Source organism: Symphalangus syndactylus, chromosome 14 (assembly GCF_028878055.3).
Source record: "Symphalangus syndactylus isolate Jambi chromosome 14, NHGRI_mSymSyn1-v2.1_pri, whole genome shotgun sequence".
NCBI lineage: Eukaryota > Metazoa > Chordata > Mammalia > Primates > Hylobatidae > Symphalangus > Symphalangus syndactylus.
In genome coordinates, this window is record NC_072436.2 from 52,600,771 (window position 1) to 52,623,122 (window position 22,352).

Below are 22,352 nucleotides of genomic sequence, written 5' to 3' on the forward strand. Positions count from 1 at the left end.
AATGGCAACCGAGGCGCCGCGACCCGGGCGACGAAGCGCGGGGGTGACCCGAGCTGGGCGGGCGAGCGGCGCAGTGCGGGGGCTGGCCCGCGCCGTGCTCCCCTCCGCCCAGCTAGCGAGACAGTCACGTGCCGACCAGGCGCTGCCCCCTGCGGGCGGCTGCAGAACAAGAGGGCGGGGCCGGGGAGGGGAGGAACACGGAGGCCGACGCCGGGTGCCGAAGTGCCACGCCCGAGGCTGGGGTCGCCCCCGGCCGGGGGGAGCAGAGCGCGTGCGCCGCGCGGCTGTGAGAGCGAGCGGGGCCGCGGAGGGGGTGTGGGCGGGGCCAGGGAGCGCGCGCGGGACGCTAGGGGGCGTGGCTGCGGCGCGCCCGGTAGCCGGAGGGGGAGGGGCGGAGAGCCACCGCGGAGCGCGCGCAGGGTTGGTTGCCGCTAGCGTGGGGGGAGCGTGGACCGCGGCGCGGCGCGGCGGTGGGGCTGCCTTCCCCCGGCGGTCCTCCCTGGTCCCTGGCGAGGGCACTGGCGGCGGCGGGGCCGGGGTCCGCAAGGCCGGAGGAGGCGGCCGGGCCCGGGCATGGTGGTGTGGGGCAACGCGGAAGGTGAGCGACCCCCGGGCCGGCGGCGGGGTGGGGGAGGGGCGGGACCGGACACGCGTCGCCCGGAGGCGCCGCAGACCCGCCCGGCAGCGGCCAGAGCGCGGCCGGCCTGAGGTGGTGCGGAGGAGGGGCGCGTCGCCCCGGCCCGCGGCCGTCCTGTCGCGGCCTGGACTGTCCGCGGCGCCCTCCCCTCGCGCCCGCAGCCGCCGGGTTATGTAATGTGTGACCTCCCCTCTCCTCCCCTTCCGTTATGGCGCGGCCGGCCCCATGGCCGCCCCGCGCCGACGCCTGGCGCAGCGGCCCTTCTCTCCGCGCTCCCTGCATCCCCCGGCCCGGACAGACCGCGCCGCAAACTCCTTCCTCCTGCGCCGGCGCCTCGGCCAGCCATTCGGTTCCGCGCCATTCATTCACGCGCGCGTTCGGGCGTTCGTTCCGCAAGCGTTTGTAGAATGTCGACCCGGCCGAGCCGCCGCTCCCACCCGCACTCTAGCCACAGCGTTTCCCCGCACCCCGCCTTCGACGTCCCCGGTGCATCCCGGAACCGGTCGGAATGTCCGAAGGCGTTGCTGCTCCCTTGTTTTTCCTTGCCGCTTGTCCGTTCCCTAAATACGCCGTGCGCCGTTCCCCAACTGTCCTTCCGAGCGCCCCTTGCCCACTTCTGTGCTGTTACAGTGATGCCGCTCTGGGCGCACCGAGCCGCGCTGTGTTTCGCTGCTCTTCCTACCTATTCCCAGTTTGTAAAGAAATAATCTCACATAACACTCCTTAATGTACTCCTCCGTAAAATAAATTGCAGATAATATACGTCTGCTAATTCTCTTTATCTCCACGTCTTCTCACGCCATGCACTAAGTAGGAATGGTTTCATTTAGGTGAAAATAGTGCAGACTAGCACATAGCATAACAAGGGCTTGTAACTATTAAGGACTTTATGTAACAGTCCGTAATTCTGTATATCTGGTCTTTCTGGACTTGGCACTTTAGTCTCCGAGAATAAGCCATTTCCTGTTTAGGTAGGGTAGGACCAACCATAACCTTAGTTCTTTCTATGGAGTGCTGTATGTAGCACATCAGTCTGTGGGAACCATCTATCTGTCCACCAACCTTTCACACATACCCTTGGGTTTGCCCGTGCAAGCACCAGTGCTGCGTATTGTTCCCTGTCTTCCTCTACTGGACACTTAAGAGCTCACCTAAAATTCCTCTTCCAGGAATCATTCTCCAGTATACAAGGCTCTCTTCCATTCAATTCTTAGGCTATTTGCGCCTTTTCCTGTGTTATGATTATCTTTTTAGCCCTGTCTTCTCTTATTGTGTAGGACCTTTGAGGGTAGAGTCTGTACCAAACTCCTACCTTTTGTTGTAGAACCTTAACCGCTATTTTATGGTAAACCGTACATATTTAATTTTTTTGTAAAGATGGGAATTGCTCTTTTAGGATTAATTTCTAGGAGATCTCAAGTAGAACATAATTTTTAAAAAACAGTGTGCTTGAATAGATGAGATCACTACATTTCCCCCACTTCCAACTTCAAAACTCTGATTCTTCATAAGAGAATTAAAGAAACGTTGTCCTCACCAGCAACAAACTAGTCATTATTCATAAGAAGTTGCAGTGACTACATATAATATATATTTGAAAGCACTTTCTTTGATAGCTGCTGTAGTGGAAAGACAGGAACTTCACAGTTACATGGAGGTTAGATTTCTGGCCCTGCAAATTGTTAGCTGGTGACTGTGGACAAGTTAAATTACTAGTATCTCTGATTTTTTTTTGTTTGTAGAATGAAGATACCATTTCCCACCTTGGGTAGCTGAGGATTAAATCAGTTCTTAAACGTGAGACATCTAGTGACACCATGGTACTCAGGAGGTGCTCAGTAAATACATATTCCCTTTGGTATACCTGTTTATTGGAGTTCACAATCTAGAATGAGCCAGGATGTGCTAGAGACAAAGCGTGAGAGGAAAGGTAATCAGAAGAGGTGACAGGTACCTCCCGTCTCCAAATAAATGAACTAGTCCTACACTAAAGAGCATTGTGGCTCTTTCTGCTTTTCAAGAATGTATGGTTGTGTATATGTGGCGTATTACTAATCATAGGGTATATTAAACAGAACATTTAAAAATGAAAAGTTTTTGTCTGTTACTATAATAGCACCAACTGAAGCGTTAACATGGACATTAAAAAATAATCTTATTTTTTTCCAAAGGCAAGTCCGGAGACAAGACGGGAAAAAGGATACTAAAAAGGCTCTTTAGAGGCAATTAGGTTGCAGGCTCTTCTGTTAGCATCTACTTATAAACAGTACATGAATCCTAGTCTAAGTTCCATTATCTCTTGGTTGGACTGTTGCCATAGTGCCTTTACTGGTTTCTTTATTTCTCTTGCTCCCTGACTGTTCCCTAGGGATTCCCCTTGACAATCAGGGGATTTAAAAATGTAAATCAGATTGTCACTTTCTTGCTCAGTGTCCTCCAAAAGCTTCCTGTTAACACTTACATTTGAATCTTAGCCGCTTAGCACATCCCATCAGGGCGTAGCATGATTTGGCAGCTGCCAGCTTCTAACCTTACCTCTTACTAGGTGACTGACTTTCAGCAACCTACCCCAGTCCCATAGTGATTTTGCCGGTTCTTGAACAAAGTGTTTCTTCCTTAGGATGTTATGCTTACTATTCTTTTAGCTGGACTGCCCCTTCCTCTAAGTGGTCATGGCTCTTCATGTGTTGTGTTTCTGCTCAAATGTCATCGCCTTAGGCCTTTTCTAATTCTAAAATAGGAACCAGCCCCTTCCTTTATAATCTTTTATTCTTTATTCTCTTTTTCTCCATCGCATTTATTACTAGGTGAAGATACACTGTGGTTTTTTTTCCCACTTATGTAGTTATTTCCCCCCTTAGACTTGTTTGCTGCCAGCCGTCTTCTCAGCAAGAGAGCAGAGGCCTTGTCTGACTTGTACACAGCTTTATCCCCAGTGCTTAGAACTGTGCCTGGTACATAGTAGGCTGTCAGTAAAACTTGTTGAGTAAATAAATAGTATAGTTGATTTAAATATTGGTTCTGGAATCAGACAGCTTGGGTCAGAATTCTCTGGCTCCTGTCATTTACTGATTGAGACCGTGGGCAAGTTAATAACTTGCTGGTGCCTCAGTTCTGCTCCTCTGTAGGATGACTATAATACCTACCTCACAGGATTATGGTGAGTAATAATTGAGTTAATATATGTAAAGTGCTTAGAACAGGGTAATTTTTTTTTTTTGATGGAGTCTCACTCTGTCGCCCACGCTGGAGTGCAGTGGCACCATCTCGGCTCACTGCAAGCTCCACCTCCCGGGTTCACGCCATTCTCCTGCCTCAGCCTCCCGAGTAGCTGGGACTGCAGGTGCCCGCCACTACGCCTGGCTAATTTTTTGTATTTTTAGTAGAAACAGGGTTTCACCGTGTTAGCCAGGATGGTCTCGATCTCCTGACCTCGTGATCCGCCCGCCTCGGCCTCGCAAAGTGCTGGGATTACAGGTGTTAGCCACTGCGCCCGGCCCAGAACAGGGTAATTTTAAACCTTCTAAGAACTATTTGAAATTAGCTTGTTCACTTAGGATTTTGTATTTTGGCATGAGATAAAGGTGGATTTACTGAATTTTTTTCTTTTTAAAAATTTTTTGAGACAGGGTCTTGCTCTGTTGCCCAAGCTGGAATGCAGTGGTGTGATCACGGCTCACTGCAGCCTCAACCTCCTGGGCTCAAGCCAGCCTCCTGCCTCAGGTGCTGGAGTAGCTCACACTACAGGCATGTGCCACCATGCCAGGCTAGTTTTTTAATGTTTTGTAAAGATGGGGTCCTACTGTGTTGTCCAGGCTGGTCTCAAACTCTTGGACTACAGTGATCCTCCTGCCTCATCCTCCCAAAGTGGTGGGATTACAGGTGTGAGCCACTGTGTCTGGCTAAATTTTATATTTATTACTTTGGTGCTGAATTTTTGTTAGCTACCAAAATTATATTTATGGAACGCCTTTAAAAAATACATTTTGTAGATGTCTAGAGCAAATTAAAAAATAAACTGTTGAGAATGGTGACTGGTGTTTGGTCTTAATGTGTAAGTCAGGTTTTTTTATTCTTCGATCTGTAGAAGATGCTAAGAGTGATTATTTCAACAACCGCCCACCAGAGTGGCTTCTATATAGTTCCCTTTGAAGTTCAGCTGGAGATCTGATTGTGGTGATGAAAGGACTTGCTAGAGGCTTCCTGTCTTCAAACAGGAAAGTCCTTGAAGATCCAGTTGAAATATGAGTCTTGTAGTATTTGGGAAGGAAATTTTTATCATCTTTAGTTGTGTTCAGTTTCTCCCTTCTTTCACTGGGTTTTTCCCCTCAAATTATATTTGGTTATTAATTGGAACTTAAAGTAACCCAGCTGTGCTTTGTATCTTTCTGTTCTTTTCATAGTATGATTTATTTTTCTTTAGCAGATACAGAAATAGGAGAAGAAAGAATTGATGGAGACAGTGACTTTGTAATAATAGATACTTTGAGCTAATACAACTTGAATTATTCTCATAAACTAAGATTCTGCCTGTGGTAATTGAACTTGCATAATACTAGTTATTTTAAATTCACTTGTCCTTAGTAAAATGCTTCTTTGTAGGATTGTTATTTCATTTCTCAGTCTGAACTTTAACAAGTAATAGGATCCTAAACCCTAGGCCTAAATTTTTTTTTAAAGTCAAAGGGCTGCTGCTTTGTGTAACATTTCTTCCAAAATTTAATAATTGTGAGTTATTATTTACTATGTGCTAGGCTCTTTCCTAGGTGCAGTGTCTTATTTAATATCTACAGCTACCATGTAAGGTTGGCACCATTATAAAGAAACAGATTTGGAGAGGTGTTGTTACTTGGCTGGTTACACAAGAAAGGAGCCAAGATTTCAGGCTAGTTCCCGAGGTCATAACCAGTCTGCTGTGGGGCACATTAAAAATGACAAGGTTTTTGTTTGGAAGCTTGCCGTTAAATTTATCACATTATTTGTGAGCGTGTGTTCTTAACTACTGGCAGCTTCGTCATTTACGGCTAATTTTTTGTTTTTTTATTTTTTTGATTTAACTACTACTACTATACTTAAATGCCTGTATTGTAAGTGTGAAATGTCTTAATAGGATGATGACTTGCATCGTAATTAATGTTTTTCTCATTTACTTATATTTAAAAGTCATTAAACATAAGTCAAAGAATCGTGTCTTGGTGCTTCAGCTTTGTAAACAGTTTGAAAAAGTTTTGCATATAATACATTAGATTTAAGAAAACGTAAATATCTTAAGTTTTTTAAGGCTAAGTTGGAGGTAGCAAGTAAATATTTAATAAAAGCTACTAGTGATGTGTTCCTGCTGATTATGGGGCAATTTTTTTTTTAAACTTCTATCTTAGGTTCTGGGGTACATGTGAATGTTTGTTATATAAACTAGTGTTATGGGGATTTGTTGTACAGATTGTTTCATCACTCAGGTATTAAGCCTGATACACAATAGTTACTTTTTCTTCTCGTTTCCCTCCTCCCACCCTCCACGCTCAAGTAGACTCCAGTGTCTGTTGCTTCCTTCTTTGCGTTCATGAGTTCTCATCATTTGGCTGCCACTTACAAGTGAGAACATGTGGTGTTTGGTGTTCTGTTCGTGTGTTAGTTTGCTAAGGATAATAGTCTACATAGCAGATCTTTACCTGGATCTCCTTCAATAAGGAGGAACACATAGGTGGGATGTTTTTACATAAATTTTAATGGTTTCTGACATTTCCTTGCAAGGCTTTTTTAATTTGTAAGAGTATCTAAATTGTGAGTTACTGGCTTCTCAGCACATCAGAATGTCAGGGGTAGAAAGAATCTTGCAGATTCCATAGGCAGTGCCATTATATCTTACTGGAGGAAAGAGACCCCAAGAGTCATTTGCCTGCTAAAGAGGAGAAATAAGACGAGAGCCTAGGTTTTCCCTCCAAGGCCATTTTTTTCCCCTGCTACACTAAACTGTTCCCTGCATTACTGAGGGAAAGACCAGCAACACTTAATATCTCATATTCAAGAAGGCGGAAAATAAAACGATATGTTCTTGTAAAATTATGATTTAAAGTCTTGATTTTATCATTGGAACATAATAGAAAAAAATTTTGTCTTCTATTATAATGCAGTTGAAGATGATACTTTCTCATATAGGCAGGAGACTGCCTTATCCACATAGGATGCTTTGAGAAACCTTTTGAAGACTAGTCGGGTCCCATGGCTTTGTGCTTGAATGAAAATATTAGGTAGTGATGGGCAAAAAAAGTTGGTTGTGATGTGAGTAGTTCGTATTCAAACTCATATCCAATTAAGCAAAGTGTTGCTTACTGACCTCAGTCATTCCTGATCATACCCAAGGCTAAAATGAACTTTTTGGAGGTTTAGTCACAAAATAATGGTTGCATCTTGCATTCTGTAAGCGCCGTCATTTCTACATTTGCTATTTCTAGGAATGGACTTAATGCATTTTTATCTTTTAGGCACTGGTCTGAATTATGTAGTTGAAACTATTTAGATTTTTTGCTCTTTTAAATGGTTTTCAGTAAGTTCTGTATTTTATTTACAATAAATTCAATTTCTCGATGACTCCTTAGCTGTTTATTTTAAGCCTTTTTTTTTTTTTTTAAAGCCATTTAACCTGGACGGTTCTGAACTTTACAAATATTTTAACAATTTCTTCTTCAATATTTTAAGGAGCTTAACAAAAAAAAATTTTTTTTTTTTGAAACGGAGTTTTGCTCTTGTCGCCCAGGCTGGATGCTATGGCATGATCTTGGCTCACTGCAACCTCCTCCTCCCGGGTTCCGATTGTCCTGCCTCAGCCTCCGGAGTGGTTGAGATTACAGGCACCTGCCACCACGCCCCGCTGAGTTTTGTATTTTTAGTAGAGACGGGGTTTCACCATGTTGGCCAGGCTGGTCTCGAACTCCTGACCTCAGGTGATCCTGCCCGCTTCGGCCTCCCAAAGTGTAAATTTTTTAATACAGAATTTTTTCCCATGATTATCTTCTCTGTGTCATTCCAATTTTAGTGTATGTGCAGCCGAAGCAAACACAACGTTTTATATCTTTTTTTCTTTCTTTTTTTTTTTCTTTTTTTCTTTTTTTTTGAGATGGAGTCTCGCTTTTTCACCCAGGCTGGAGTGCAGTGGCTCAATCTCAGCTCACTGCAAGCTCCGCCTTCCGGGTTCACGCCATTCTCCTGCCTCAGCCTCTCCGAGTAGCTGGGACTACAGGCGCCCGCCACCACGCCCGGCTAATTTTTGTATTTTTGGTAGAGACGGGGTTTCACCGTGGTCTCGATCTCCTGACCTCATGATCCGCCCGCCTCGGCCTCCCAAAGTGCTGGGATTACAAGCGTGAGCCACTGTGCCCGGACTAACATTTTATATCTTAAAGAGTGTTTTTACGTAACTTTTTTCTCATTTAATTCTAAGAGTCTTGGGAAGAGAAGTAAGGCAGCATATCCTATTTTATAGCTGTAGTGTAATTTGGGCACCCGCTACCCAGAGTTAGGTAAGGCATCATAAGTTAAGGGTACAGTCTGCAAGACTCTCCTCACTTTGTATATTAGCTACAAACTCTAGGACTTGCAGGTTATCCACACTCTGACCAACTGGCTACAACTTTCGGAGTTCCCACTACACCTCACGTTTGATAATTTGGTAGAATGACTCACAGACCTCAGGAAAGTGCTGTTCTTGGAATTACAGTTATGATACAAATCAGGACCAGCCAATTAAAGAGACACATAGAACAAGATCTGGGAGGGTCCCAAACATGAAGCTTCCATGTCCTCAGGACGTGTCATCCTTCCAGTACAGCAGTGAATGATTGCCAGCCAGGAAACCTCACTTACTCTACAGCATCTGGAGTTTTTATGGGAGTTTTATTACATAGGTATGATTGAACTCAGTCCCCAGTCCCCTTCTCCCTGGAGGTCAAGTTGTCAGGCTGATGTCAGGTTGCTCAAAGCCCCAACCCACTATTCACATGGTTGGCATTTTCAGCATGGCCAGGCCCCATCCTGAAACTAGGAGCCTACTGGGAGTCACCCTGTTAATAGAAACTCAGTTGTGGGCCAAGGAGGACCTATTATGGATTGATGCATAACAAAGACTCCTATCAGTTGGGAGACTCCAAGAGTAGAGTTTTCCAGGAATCAGACAATGGCCAGTCAAATTTTTTTGTTCTTGTTTTTTTAGGGACAGGGTCTCACTGTGTCACAGTGGTGCTGTCATAGCTCACTGTAGCCTCCAGCTTTTAGGCCAAAGTGATCCTCCTGCCTCAGCCTCCCAGTAGCTAGGACTGCAGGCACGCACCACCGCACCTGGCTAATTAAAATTTTTTGTGTGTGTATAGGGATCTCCCCATGTTGCCCAGGCTGGTTTCAGACTCCTGGCCTCAAGTAATCCTCCTGCCTTGGCCTCCCAGCGTGCTGGTATACAGGCATGAGCCACTGTGCCTGGGCCCCAAATTCTTTATTACACAATGCTGGCTAAAGAAGTGAGAACAGACACTTGCTCAATTTATGACAGCTAAGACTAGTAGTAGTGATAGTAACCCAGTTACCTCTGTTGTATTAAAAATTGGAACAGGGGCCGAGCGCGGTGGCTCACGCTTGTAATCCCAGCACTTTGGGAGGCCGAGGCGGGCGGATCACGAGGTCAGGAGATCGAGACCACGGTGAAACCCCGTCTCTACTAAAAATACAAAAAATTAGCCGGGCGTGGTGGCGGGCGCCTGTAGTCCCAGCTACTCGGAGAGGCTGAGGCAGGAGAATGGCGTGAACCCGGGAGGCGGAGCTTGCAGTGAGCCGAGATTGCGCCACTGCACTCCAGCCTGGGCGACAGAGCGAGACTCCGTCTCAAAAAAAAAAAAAAAAAAAAAAAAATTGGAACAGGTTGCATTTGAATATGTGTAGAAGGATTGCCTTCTGTTGAGAATTACTACATAACATTTTCTTTTATTGATACAATATAATTTGAAACGGGTTATTCACTTGAGTTAAATGTTTTAATTACATAAATTTTGTAGCTTGGGTTATAAACTGTATACTTGATACTTTAAAGCTTAATAATTGGCTGTAAAAAGTCTGAATTTTGGTATTGCTCTTGAATTTGTACTTTTAGATGTACGTAATTATTCATTAGTTACTTGGAAGAAGAAATTATGAAGTGAGATTTTTATGGGTAGGGTGGAGGTGTTGATAATGTATTTGTGTTAGGGTTGTAAAATGTTTCAGTAACTTAATTGCTGTTTTGAATTTTAGCACTTGAGTCAAAGTTTCTAACACATCAAGTTTACTGTGTTGGAGGTTAATATTCTTTTGCATATTGTTTATGCCTAAACTTATTTCAGATTGTCACTTAAAGATTATATTGAATTATCTTGGAACTCACTGTTTCTCAGAGATTATAGTGTGCTAAATTGTTACATTGAAAAAGACTTCTGGTGTCTGGAAGAATGTAGCATGTTGTAGTGTTTTGTTTTTGTTTTTTTTAAAAGTATATAATTTTAAATATATGATATTCTTAGTGTAAGCAAGGGAAAATTCCAGAAGCAGTGACAACTTCTGCTCCCTTTATGTTTACTTGGAATTACATTTAATAGAAGCATTTGTGAGAAAAGGGATTTTTGAATGCTGGAACTGATAGCAGGTCCAGAAAAGAAGAGTTTGACTATATTTTTGAATTGCAGTTGCTCTGAGGGATTTGTTTTTAGTTATGTGTCATTGTTTATGCCAGTTACCTTGTGAGTTCAGAGATCTAATGACTTGTATGGGTGGAATGCACAAGGTGGGGACTTCTGCTAAGATTTATAGGTTATGGTGTAGGCTAGGCTCAGGAGCCAGAAACTCTCCCACCCAATTTACACTTGCTTAAAACTTACAAAGTAAGGTTTAAACTTCTTAGTATGATATATTCAAGGCCTTCTGTTATATTTCTTCACCTACCTTAGTTTGTCTACCTCTACATCTGGCCATGTTCCTGCATACTGGTAAATTCTAGAATGTTGTCCTAAACGCCTTTTTGTATTTTTTATGAGGCAGGGTCTTGCTCTATAGTCTAGGCCTGAGTGCAGTGACGTGATGATGGCTCACTGCAGTCTTAACCTCCCAGGCTCAAGCATTTCTCCCATCCCAGTCTCCCAAGTAGCTGTGACCACGGGCATGCACCACCATGACTGGCTAATTAAAAACAAACTTTTTGTGGAGACAGGGGTCTCACTTCATTGCCCAGGCTGGTCTCGAATTCCTGGGCTTGAGCAGTCCTCCTGCCTTAAACCCCCCAAAGTACTGAGATACAGGTGTGAGCCACTGCACTCGGCCCTTTTATGTTTTTGATTATGAATTTTTCTTCTTCCTGAAATCTTTGCCTTCATGTCACCCCTTCCCACCTACCTTCTATCCCGTAAAATCCTACTGATTGTTCTTAGTTCAGATCTACCTCTCAGTGATGCTTTCTTGGGTGTCTTCTCGAACATGAGATTTATGGCTGTTTTCTCTGTGCATTTATTGCATTCCATTAGTGCCTTTAATGCAGGATCTTGTATTATTGTTATTAATTTTACTTTTTTGGTCTTGTTCTGTCTCCCAGGCCAAGTGCAGTGGTTCACTGCGGCCTTGACTTTCCAGGCTCAAGCGATCCTCTCACCTCAGCCTCCTGACTACAGGTGTGGGCTACCATGCCTGGCTCTTTTTATTATTTTTATTTTTTTTGTAGAGATGAGGTCTTGCTATGTTGCTCAGGCTGGTCTCACGCAAGAGATCTTCCCACCTTGGCCTCCAAAAATGCTGGGATTACAGATCTCATATTATAGTTACATGCAAATCTCTGATAACCTTGGATGGTGGTTTATTCTCATTTTACTCACCTTGAAAACTATAGATTATAGTAAATGCTAAGTGAATGGAGAAAAACCATTAGCTCAGACCTGGAATTTGGGGTAAGGGGAAGTGGGGGGCAGGACAGGAGAGATTTTGTAATTTTGTCACCTGTAATCTTTTTTTTTTTTTTTTTTTTTTTTTTTTTTTTTTTGAGACAGAGTCTGGCTCTGTCACCCAGGCCGGAGTGCAGTGGTGTGATCTTGGCTGACTGCAACCTCCGACTCCCTGGTTCAAGCAGTTCTCCTGCCTCAGCCCCCAAGTAGCTGGGACCACAGGGGAGTGCCACCACACCGCGCTAATTTTTTGTATTTTTAGTAGAGACGGGATTTCACCATGTTGGCCAGTGTGGTCTCAATCTCCTGATCTCGTGATCCGCCCGCCTTGGCCTCCTAAAGTGCTGGGATTACAGGTATGAGCAACCATGCCCAGCGTGTCACCTGCAATCTAATTAAAACCTTCACCTGGTGAATTGCATTACTCCTGATGTGAAATTCATTCTACTTAGGACACGTTGTAGCATCGTTCTCTCTACTGTATATAATCTTTCTCATTACCACTGAACTGTCGTTTTCTCTGTTATCACCACTATAGATACATTTTTAGGTACAGGCAAAACCAGTGGTTCTCAAAGTGTGTGCCGCAGTCCAGCAGCATCAACATTACCTGGGAACTTTTTAGAAATGTAGATTTCCAGCCCTGCCCTAGACTCACTGAATGAGAAACGTTGGAGTTGGGGCCTATCATCTTGTGTTTTAACAGGCCCTGTGCTAGTGATTCTGATGCATGCTCACGTATCAGAATTACTGCTTTAGATACATTTCCCTCTTCTTTGATGTTATTTCCTTTATTCTTCAGCTAAGTTCTGTTCCTGTTACTGGCTCTTCTACTGTGGCCTTTGGAATCCCTGATTTATTGCAACTTTGAACTTTTCTACAGATAATCATTTGGCTTTCCTGTGAGATTATACCACTTCTCCTCAGTGAAGATCAGTGGCTTCTTCCTCCTTCCTCTAGACTTTTAATTTTTATCATGTCATCTCCAGAACATTCTTTTGTGTTCCTTTGTAGCTTGATCCTGCTTATGGACATGCTGACTTTGAGATGTATAGAACATCCTAGTGGAGATGCTTAATAAATGCAATTGGGCCACGTGGTTTGGAACACAGGAAAGCAGGAAAATTGAGGGGAAGGTGTTTGGAAAGTGGGTGATTTGGCTGCACGCTGGAAAACTAGAGAAGGCAGTTCTCTTTGGTACTTTCTATTTTTTATTTTTTATTTTTTTGAGACAGAGTCTCAGTGTTGGCCAGTGCAGTGGTGCAATCTCAGTTCACTACAACCTCCGCCTCCCAGGTTCAAGTGATCCTCCTGCCTCAGCCTCCTGAGTAGCTGGGACTACAGGTGTGCACCACCATGCTCGGCTAATTTTTGTATTTTTATAAAGATGGGATTTTGCCATTTTGGCCAGGCTGGTCTCGAACTCCTGACCTTAGGTGATACACCTGTCTCGGCCTCCCAAAGTCTTGGGATTACAGGCATGAGCCACTGTGCCCAGCCTCCTAGGTACTTTATTAAAACAGTGTCTCTACTTCTTTCCCTTTCTATAGAAATCTGTAATTGAAGGGAAGAAAAGCATCAGTCGTTCTTTCAGGAAGCCCCGTTCAGTTTGTATTAACTATTGATTTTGTTGACTCAAGCATCTTTTTTTGGTAGTTACGAATAACAAGAAGAGTAAGAGAAAACTCTTTGTTATATTGAATTGTTTGGGATAGACGCTTTCCTTTTAATCAGATCAGCCTCAAACTGGGACATACAAATGTTTGTTAATACATTTTCAGGTTTAATATATCCCAAATATTTTTTATACAGTACATCTTATTGTCTCTATCTTTAATTTATGTAGATACTGAATCAAAATCATATTAAAATGCTCAGATGTACTTATGCATTAGGGTACAGGCTAAGCTGCTGTAACAGGGACTTCAGAATACAATGGGACAAACAATATTTAAGGTTTTCTTTCTCCTGTAATAGTCCAGAGGTAGATAGGCAGTCTGTAGTGGGTGAGCACCTCAGTGCTTTAGGGGTTCCACATTTCTCTGTGTGCTTAGCCATTCCATAGAGTATTGTCCTTATTCCCATGGTTGAAGCTGGGTTACCTTACAACTGCATCCCAGAAAAAGAAGTAAACAGCTTTCTTTAGGAATATGGCTCATATTTTTGTACGCATCACTCTGCTCATACCTCCTTGGCCAGAAACTAGTCACATGGCCACCCCTGATTTTTAGAGGAGCCTGGGAAATGTAGTCTCTGGTTGCGCACTCTGTCTCCTGCTAAGAGGAGTGGGAGAGGTGTTCCATTACTAAAAGTAAGAAAGAAGAATGAATACTGGAGGACAGTGCCGTTTTGCCATCACGGAGTTGGGGGTCCCAAGACCACCCTCACGAGATCAACTGCAAGTTTGGGGATCCACACCATCCTTAGGTTAAATAATTGGCTAGAAGGGTTCAAAGAACTCCTGAAAGGGCTTTTACTTATGGTTGGATTTATTACAGTGAAAAGATACAGAATAAAATCAGCCAAGGGAATGAGAGGTGACAGCGTGCTGGCAGTCCTCACAGCCCTTGCTCTCTCTCGGCGCCTCCTCTGCCTGGGCTCCCATGTTGGTGGCACTTGAGGAGCCCTTCAGCCCACCGCTGCACTGTGGGAGCCCCTTTCTGGGCTGGCCAAGGCGGGAGCCGGCTCCCTCAGCTTGCAGGGAGGTGTGGAGGGAGAGGCGCGAGTGGGAACCGGGGCGGCGCGAGTGGGAACCGGGGCGGCGCGAGTGGGAACCGGGGCTGCGCGCGGCGCTTGCGGGCCAGCTGGAGTTCCGGGTGGGCGTGGGCTTGGCGGGCCCTGCACTCGGAGCAGCCGGCCGGGCCTGCCGACCCCGGGCAATGAGGGGCTTAGCACCCGGGCCAGCAGCTGCAGAGGGTGTACTGGGTCCCCCAGCAGTGCCAGCCCACCGGCGCTGTGCTCAATTTCTCGCCAGGCCTTAGCTGCCTTCCTGCGGGGCAGGCCTCGGGACTGCAGCCCGCCATGCCTGAGCCTTCCTGCACCTCCGTGGGCTCCTGTGCAGCCCGAGCCTCCCCGACGAGCGCCGCCCCCTGCTCCACGGCGCCCAGTCACATTGACCACCCAAGGGCTTAGGAGTGCGAGCGCATGGCGCGGGACTGGCAGGCAGCTCCACCTGCAGCCCCGGTGCGGGATCCACTAGGTGAAGCCAGCTAGGCTCCTGAGTCTGGTGGAGATGTGGAGAACCTTTATGTCTAGCTCAGGGATTGTAAATGCACCAATCAGCACCCTGTGTCTAGCTCGAGGTTTGTGAATGCACCAATTAACACTCTGTATCTAGCTGCTCTGGTGGGGCCTTGGAGAACCTTTATGTCTAGCTCAGGGATTGTAAATGCACCAATCAGCACTGTATGTCTAGCTCAGGGTCTGTGAATGCACCAGTTGACACTCTGTATCTAGCTACTCTGGTGGGGCCTTGGAAAACCTTTATGTCTAGCTCAAGGATTGTAAATACACCAATCGGCACTCTGTATCTAGCTCAAGGTTTGTAAACACACCAATCAGCACCGTGTGTGTAGCTCAGGGTCTGTGAATGCACCAATCGACACTCTGTATCTAGCTACTCTGGTGGGGCCTGGGAGAACCTTTATGTCTAACTCAAGGATTGTAAATACACCAGTCGGCACTCTGTGTCTAGCTCAAGGTTTGTGAACACACCAGTCAGCACCCTGTGTCTAGCTCGGGGTTTGTGAGTGCACCAATCGACACTCTATCTAGCTGCTCTGGTGGGGCCTTGGAGAACCCAACTGATCTGATGGAGACGTGGAGAACGTTTATGTCTAGCTCAGGGATTGTAAATGCACCAATCAGCGCCCTGTCAAAACAGACCACTGGGCTCTACCAATCAGCAGGACGTGGATGGGGCCAGATAAGAGAATAAAAGCAGGCTGCCCGAGCCAGCAGTGGCAACCTGCTCGCGTCCCCTTCCACACTGTGGAAGCTTTGTTCTTTTGCTCTTTGCAATAAATCTTGCTACTGCTCACTCTTTGGGTCCACACTGCTTTTATGAGCTGTAACACTCACGGCGAAGGTCTGCAGTTTCACTCCTGAAGCCAGCGAGACCACGAGCCCACCGGGAGGAATGAACAACTCCAGACGTGCCGCCTTAAGAGCGGTAACACTCACCAGGAAGGTCTGCAGCTTCACTCCTGAGCCAGTGAGACCACGAACCCACCAGAAGGAAGAAACTCCGAACACATCCGAACATCAGAAGGAACAAACTCCAGACGCGCCACCTTAAGAGCTGTAACACTCACCACGAGTCCGCGGCTTCATTCTTGAAGTCAGTGAGACCAAGAACCCACCAATTCCGGACACAGGAGGAGGTGCATGGGGCACGCAGAAGAGTCCACTTACGAAACTTCCAGTTATCCTCTGCCAGTGAAGTTGTGGACAGTGCCAACTTCTGGCACTGATGTGTGACACTACTCATGGAGGTTGCCAATCAGGGAAGCTCACCCAAGCCTTGGTGTCCAGCATTTGTACTGGGACTTGGTCACTTAGATATGATTGACTGTTGGCATGGTTGACCTTTAGTTTTCAGCCCTTCAGGAGGTTGATAATACATGGCTCAAAGCCCTTCACCGTAAATCACAGTGCGAAACTATCTGGAGTGGCTCAAAGCTCCCAGGTAAACAAAAGCACTTAACAGGGTGGACATTATTATTATTATTATTTTTTTTTTTGATAGAGTCTTGCTCTGTCACCCAGCCTGGAGTGCAGTGGCGCAAATCTAGGCTCACTGCAACCTCCGCCTCCTGGGTTCAAGCAATTCTCCTGCCTCAGCTTCCTGAGTACCTGGGATTACAGGCGTGTGCCACCATGCCTGGCTAATTTTTGTATTTTTAGTAGAGACAGGGTTTCACCATGTTGGCCAGGCTGGTCTCGAACTCCTGACCTTGTGATCTGCCCGCCTCGGCCTCCTAAAGTGTTGGGATTACAGGTGTGAGTCACTGCTCCCATAAGGTGGACGTTCTAAGGGCTTAGAACTTACCTCCCAGTCTCATCTTGGACCATGTAAAGGCGGGGGAGAGAAAGGATTACCTCCCAGGAACCAAGGGCAAAGGCCAAACCTCTGGGTTAGGATTCTTACTGCACAGCCACATCTATGGATAGGCACATCTTGTTTTTTGGCAAGCATAGAAGAAGTTACATAAAGTTGTATAATATGTATGCGTTTGTTGAAAGCTTTTTTAAAACGACATGTGTAGAATCATATACATTTATTTATATTCATTTATTTATTTTTTTTTGAGATGAAGTCTCACTCTGTCGTCCAGGCTGGAGTGCAGTGGCATGATCTCAGCTTGCTACAACCTCCGCCTCTTAGGTTCAAGCAGTTCTCTGCCTCAGCCTCCGGAGTAGCTGGGATTATAGGCTCCCACCACCACGTCTGACTGATTTTTGTATTTTTTAGTAGAGATGGGGTTTCACCATGTTGGCCAGGCTGGTCTTGAACTCCTGACCTTGTGATCTACCCACCTTGGCCTCCCAAAGTGCTGGGATTACAGGCGTGAGCCACCGTGCCCGGCCTATTTATTTATTTATTTTTTTGAGACAGAGTGTTGCTTTGTCACCCAGGCTGTAGTACAGTGGCACAATCTCGGCTCACTGCAATCTCTGCCTCCTAGGTTCAAGTGTAGAATCATGTACATTTAAAAAATTGCAAAAGACTAGAATTTGTCAGGTCTGTAAAAAGTAAAAGTAGATGTACCTCTTCAAAGACTTTCCTCCCTATCTGATTAGAAATAAATAGTACCTTCTCTTAGAAGCAAAACTTATTCAAAGACCTGTGCTCCTAAATATTTGCCCTGGCATGCTTATACTGGTTCAAGCAAGCATTAGGTCATATCCTGTTCCTCTTCCTTATTTAAAAGTGTTTTTACCTTTCTCAGCATTCCACAAGTTAATTCCTCCTTCCTTGTTCTCCTCTACCTTCGCCTCTTTTAAAAAGTTCTAAGTTGCTAGCCAGTCGGAACAAATACAGAATGTGAGGTCCCGTTCCAGCCAATGGAAACCGGACACAACAGTAGGGTGGACGCATCAGGTTATAAATGACCCTGTCTCCTTTGTTCGTTGTACTCTCGTGGCAAAACTGCTGGCGAGTGTACCTTTTCTGCAGGAAATAAAAATGGCCTTACTAAATAAATTTATGTTCAAGTTTCATTTCTTTATGGCACGGGGGAACAAGCATTTCAAACAGGTCCAACTCTTTCCACATACGGAGGAACTAAAATATGACTGATTATGACTTGCTTAAGTTCAGAGAACCGGTTAGCAACAAAGTTGATGCTGTCTTTGGATCACTACTTCTTTTTTTTTTTTCGTTTTTGAAACGGAGTCTCACTCTGTCGCCCAGGCTGGAGTGTAGTGGCGCAATCTCGGCTCATTGCAACCTCCGCCTACCGCGTTCAAGTAATTGTCGTGCCTCAGTCCCCCAAGTAGCTGGATTACAGGTTCCTGCTACCATGCCCGGCTGATTTTTTTCTTTTTAATAGAGACAGGGTTTCACCATGTTGGTCAGGCTGGTCTCAAACTTCTGATCTCACGTGATTCGCCTGCCTCAGCCTCCCAAAGTGCTGGGTTTACAGGCGTGAGCCACTGCGCCCGACTTCTGCTTATCAATATGGACTAGTTGGGGTCTAGATGGAGCTTAATTGTAGGACCTGTTTTCTTCCTTAGTTTTGTTATATATATGGCTCTATTATGATCCAGACTGTTGCTAGATTACCTGGTGAAGAAGCATCTGTTTTGTTGAATTGTGTTAGGTTACTTCAGTTAAATAGGAGTGTTCTGAACTTTCTAGCAGTTCATATTGATACCATTATTTTTTCCGTTGAAGATTTGGGAACATAATTTTGTAGAAGATGAGTATGATTTTGTACCACAAGCTAGCAGTGCAGCCTTATAGAACTTTTTAGCTTCTTTACCCTAGAAGGCAACTATTGTGTGCAAAATAAATAGTACTTGGCTGACTTACTCTATGGATGAGTTGTAAAGATAAATGGTAGATGTAAAGGGGTCTTGGAAAACTAAGGACACTTCAGAAGTGAAAGATATTACTAGTAATGTGTTTAAATGTAAATAAATTAAATTTGAATGTTAAAAATTAAAGGAACACTAAAAGGAAGGAAATATAAAGTGTCAGTTAATAGGTGAATTTTTTTAGGTGGTAGGAATGTGGGTAATTCTTTCCTTTTCTGTTTTCTGTATTTTCCGATTTTCTGCAATAAACACGAATTGCTTTTATAAATAGAGCAAGAAAAACTATTTTTGAAAAGGAACACCTAGCAGGATTGCATACTGTACTTAGCATTGCAAAGCAGTGTATAACACAAGTCAGTGATGAGGGAATAATAGAGAATGTCCCAAGAAAAGATGGAAAGATCATACTGACTTCAAGAAAAGGCTTATGTACCAAAACCTGTACTTTTTTCTGTGGAGAGTGCTGTGTGCTGTGTGCCACTTTGATAGATTGAAGTTCTTTGAATTCTGTGTTGTCAAGATAGTATCTCATCTGGTACAGAAATTGTTTTACTGCAGCAGAAAAAATTAGCAACAGGAAAATGTTTCAGTATGCTGAAGGTGTAAAAAAAACCACATAAAGTGGCAAAAATGGGTTTTATTAGGTTAGGAATAAAGCCTGATCTAAATATCTTAGACTTGTATGTTTTTAAAAGATCTCTTAAATACATGAAAGACACGCAGCACTATGCTTAGAATGTGAACTGTTGGCTTGATTTAGAATCAGTCGCTAAAAGCAAGTACAGGTTTCCAGAGTCAGTACTTGTACTTCTGGGAAATTGTGCCCTTCACCTAGGTGTCTGAATTTTTTTCTTTTTTCTTTTCTTTTCTTTTTTTTTTTTTTGGAGACAATCTCATTCTGTTGCCCAGGCTGGAGTGCAGTGGCATGATCTTGGCTCACTGCAACCTCTGCCTCCTGGGTTCAAGTGATTCTCCTGCCTTAGCCTCCTGAGTAGCTGGGACTACAGGCATCCGCCACCACACCTGGCTAATTTTTTTTTGTATTTTTAAAGACGGGGTTTCACCATGTTGGTCAGGCTGGTTTCAAACTCCTGACCTCAAATGATCTGCCCACCTCAGCCTCCCAAAGTACTAGGATTACAGGCATGAGTCACCAGGCCCAGCCTTTTGTTTTGTTTTATATACCTTGGTGAGAGTCCCTTCAAGATCCAAACCTGACTAGTTTGTGGGATGTGCATGTCTGTAGTGCCCGTACAACTTCAGCAATTGTTTGAAAACTAGCCGTAGACAATGATGGTCTCTAAGGTTGAATCAAAACAAAATCCACAAACAGCTGTGTTTTTATATCTAAATGTTACATAAAAAGCTGTTTCTGATGTTAAAACTTTTACCATTAAAGGACAGAATAAGAGCACATTGGAGCAGACTGTTACCAAACTTTTTTTAGGGCATGCGTGCTAGCACTTTATGTACTTAGTCACTCATAAAGGCAATACCTGGTTCTTGTAAATTCTACAAATGGCCTCACCTCCCACTACCACCAACTCAAAGTAAAAAACAAACAAAACATCCAGGTACTGCTGTACAGATTTCTTGAAGTAGCCTTTTTCCCAGCTTTGCACCCCACCTGAAGATCCTGTCCACTGCAGCTTGCAGGTGCCTATACAGTGTTTCCAGCTTCAGAAGTGCTTTTGTTTAAAACTCTTTTCTTCTTAATTGTGGTACGATACATAAAAAAGATTACCATTTTAACTGTTCAGTCACATTAAGTACATTCACATTGTTGTGCAACCATCACCACCATCCATCTCCAGAACCCTTCACCTTGCCCAAGACTCTACCTGTTAAACAGTAACTCCACCCACAACCACCATTCCGCTTTCTGTCTCTGAATTTAACTACTTTAAATACATATAGGTAGAATCATACAGTATTTGTCCTTTTGTCAATGGTTTATTTCACTTACGGTAATACCTTCAAGGTTCATGCAAGTTGTAGCACTCTTTGGAATTTCCTTCCTTTTAAGGCTGAATAGTATTTCCTTGTATGTATATACCACATTTTGTTTACCCATTCATCTGTGGATGGACACTTGGGTTGCTTCCACCTTTTGGCTGTTGTGAATAATGCTTATTAATATGAATGTACAAATAAATATCTCTTTGTGTCCCAGGTTTCAGTTCCTTTGGATATATACTCACAAGTGGAATTACATGATAATTCTGCTTCTGATTTTTTGAGTAACTGCCGTACTGTTTTTCATATCAGCTGCACCATTTTATAGTCCCACCAGCAGGGCTTGGGGGCCCAATTTCTTCCCATCCTTATCAACACTTTTTTTTTTAATAGTAGCTATCCTGCTGGGTGTGAGGTGGTATCTCATTGTGGTTTCTATTTGCATTTCCATAGTGATTAATGACACTGAACATTTTTTTGTGTGCTTATTGGCCATTTGTCTATCTTCTTTAGAGAAGTGTCTGTTCAGATCCTTTTTTTTTATTTCTTAGTGGCGTTGTGTGTTTATTGGTACAGTTTATGGTAGGAGTTCTTTATATTGGTAAGTGTACAAACCCCTTATCAGATATGATTTGCAGATATTTTCTCCCATTCTGTGGATTGCCTTTTCACCCTTTTTGGCCCTGTGATTCACAGAAGTTTTAAATTTTGATGTAGTCCAGTTTATCTGTTTTTTCTTTTGTTAAATTTTCCCCAAAAAGTCATTGCAAAATCAGTGTCATGAAGCTTTTATGTTTTCTCCTAAGAGTTTGATAGTAGCTCTTATATTTATGTGTTTCGTACACTTTGAGTTTTTTTTTTTTAACATGATGTAAAGGTCCAACTTCTTTTGCATGTGATATCCAGTTTTCCTATCACCATTTGTTGAAAAAATTGTCCTTTCCTCATTGAATGGTCATGAAGAGGTTCTTTTAAACACAGATGACCCTGGGTTGGATCATACCTTAAGCCATTTATTAACCAGTTCCTTAGGTGTCAATAAATGCCTTAGCAGAGAATTAACAGCTAAGTAAGAGAAAGAGGCACTGAAAACAAAAAGGTGTTGAGTAGAGATATGGCAGGGCACCAAAGGCAAATTTTGTTTCAACCTTGCCTAGATAAGTGGTGGCCACAGGCTGCTTTCTTTGCATTTGTGTCACATTCATGAATTATGTTATGCTACTATAATGTGCACATTAATTCATTGCATATTCTTTGCATGTCAGTTCTTACTACATTCAGTAAATATTTCTTAGATAACTATTACATAAAGATAGGATAAACCTCTTTGAAATGCTTGTTCCCCGGTGCTGTAAAGAAGTAGCACTTGAACATAAATTTAATTTCCTCAGCAAGGCCATTTTTATACTTTCTGCAGAAAGGGTACACTCGCCAGCAGTTTTGCCATGAGAGTACACCGAACAAAGGAGACAGGGTCATTTATAACCTGATGCGTCCACCCTACTGCAATGCCCGGTTTCCATTGGCTGGAACGGGACCTCACATTCTGTATTTGTCCCGATTGACTAGCCACTTAGAACTTTTTAAAAGAGGCAAAGGCAGAGGAGAACAAAGGAAGGAGGAATTAACTTGTGGAATGTAGAGAAAGGTAAAAACACCTTCAAATAAGGAAGAGGAACAGGCTATGACCTAATGCTTGCTTGGACCAGTATAAGCTTGCCAGGGCAAATATTTAGGCTAGATTGTGGGAGCTAAGAACATAAAGTACATTGATT

At 44.0% G+C, this 22,352-nt stretch overlaps 1 protein-coding gene across 3 annotated transcripts in view; it reads left to right on the plus strand.

The window, feature by feature from the left end:
* Positions 1-388: 388 nt before the first annotated feature.
* The window catches only part of REV1 (REV1 DNA directed polymerase), a 93,561-nt gene continuing 71,597 nt past the window's right edge, over positions 389-22,352 (plus strand). For all 3 annotated transcript variants that reach the window (XM_055242354.2, XM_055242355.2, XM_055242356.2), the window contains exon 1: positions 389-598. The gene's annotated coding sequence lies outside the window, so the exon portion shown is untranslated. The remainder of the gene's footprint in view (positions 599-22,352) is intronic.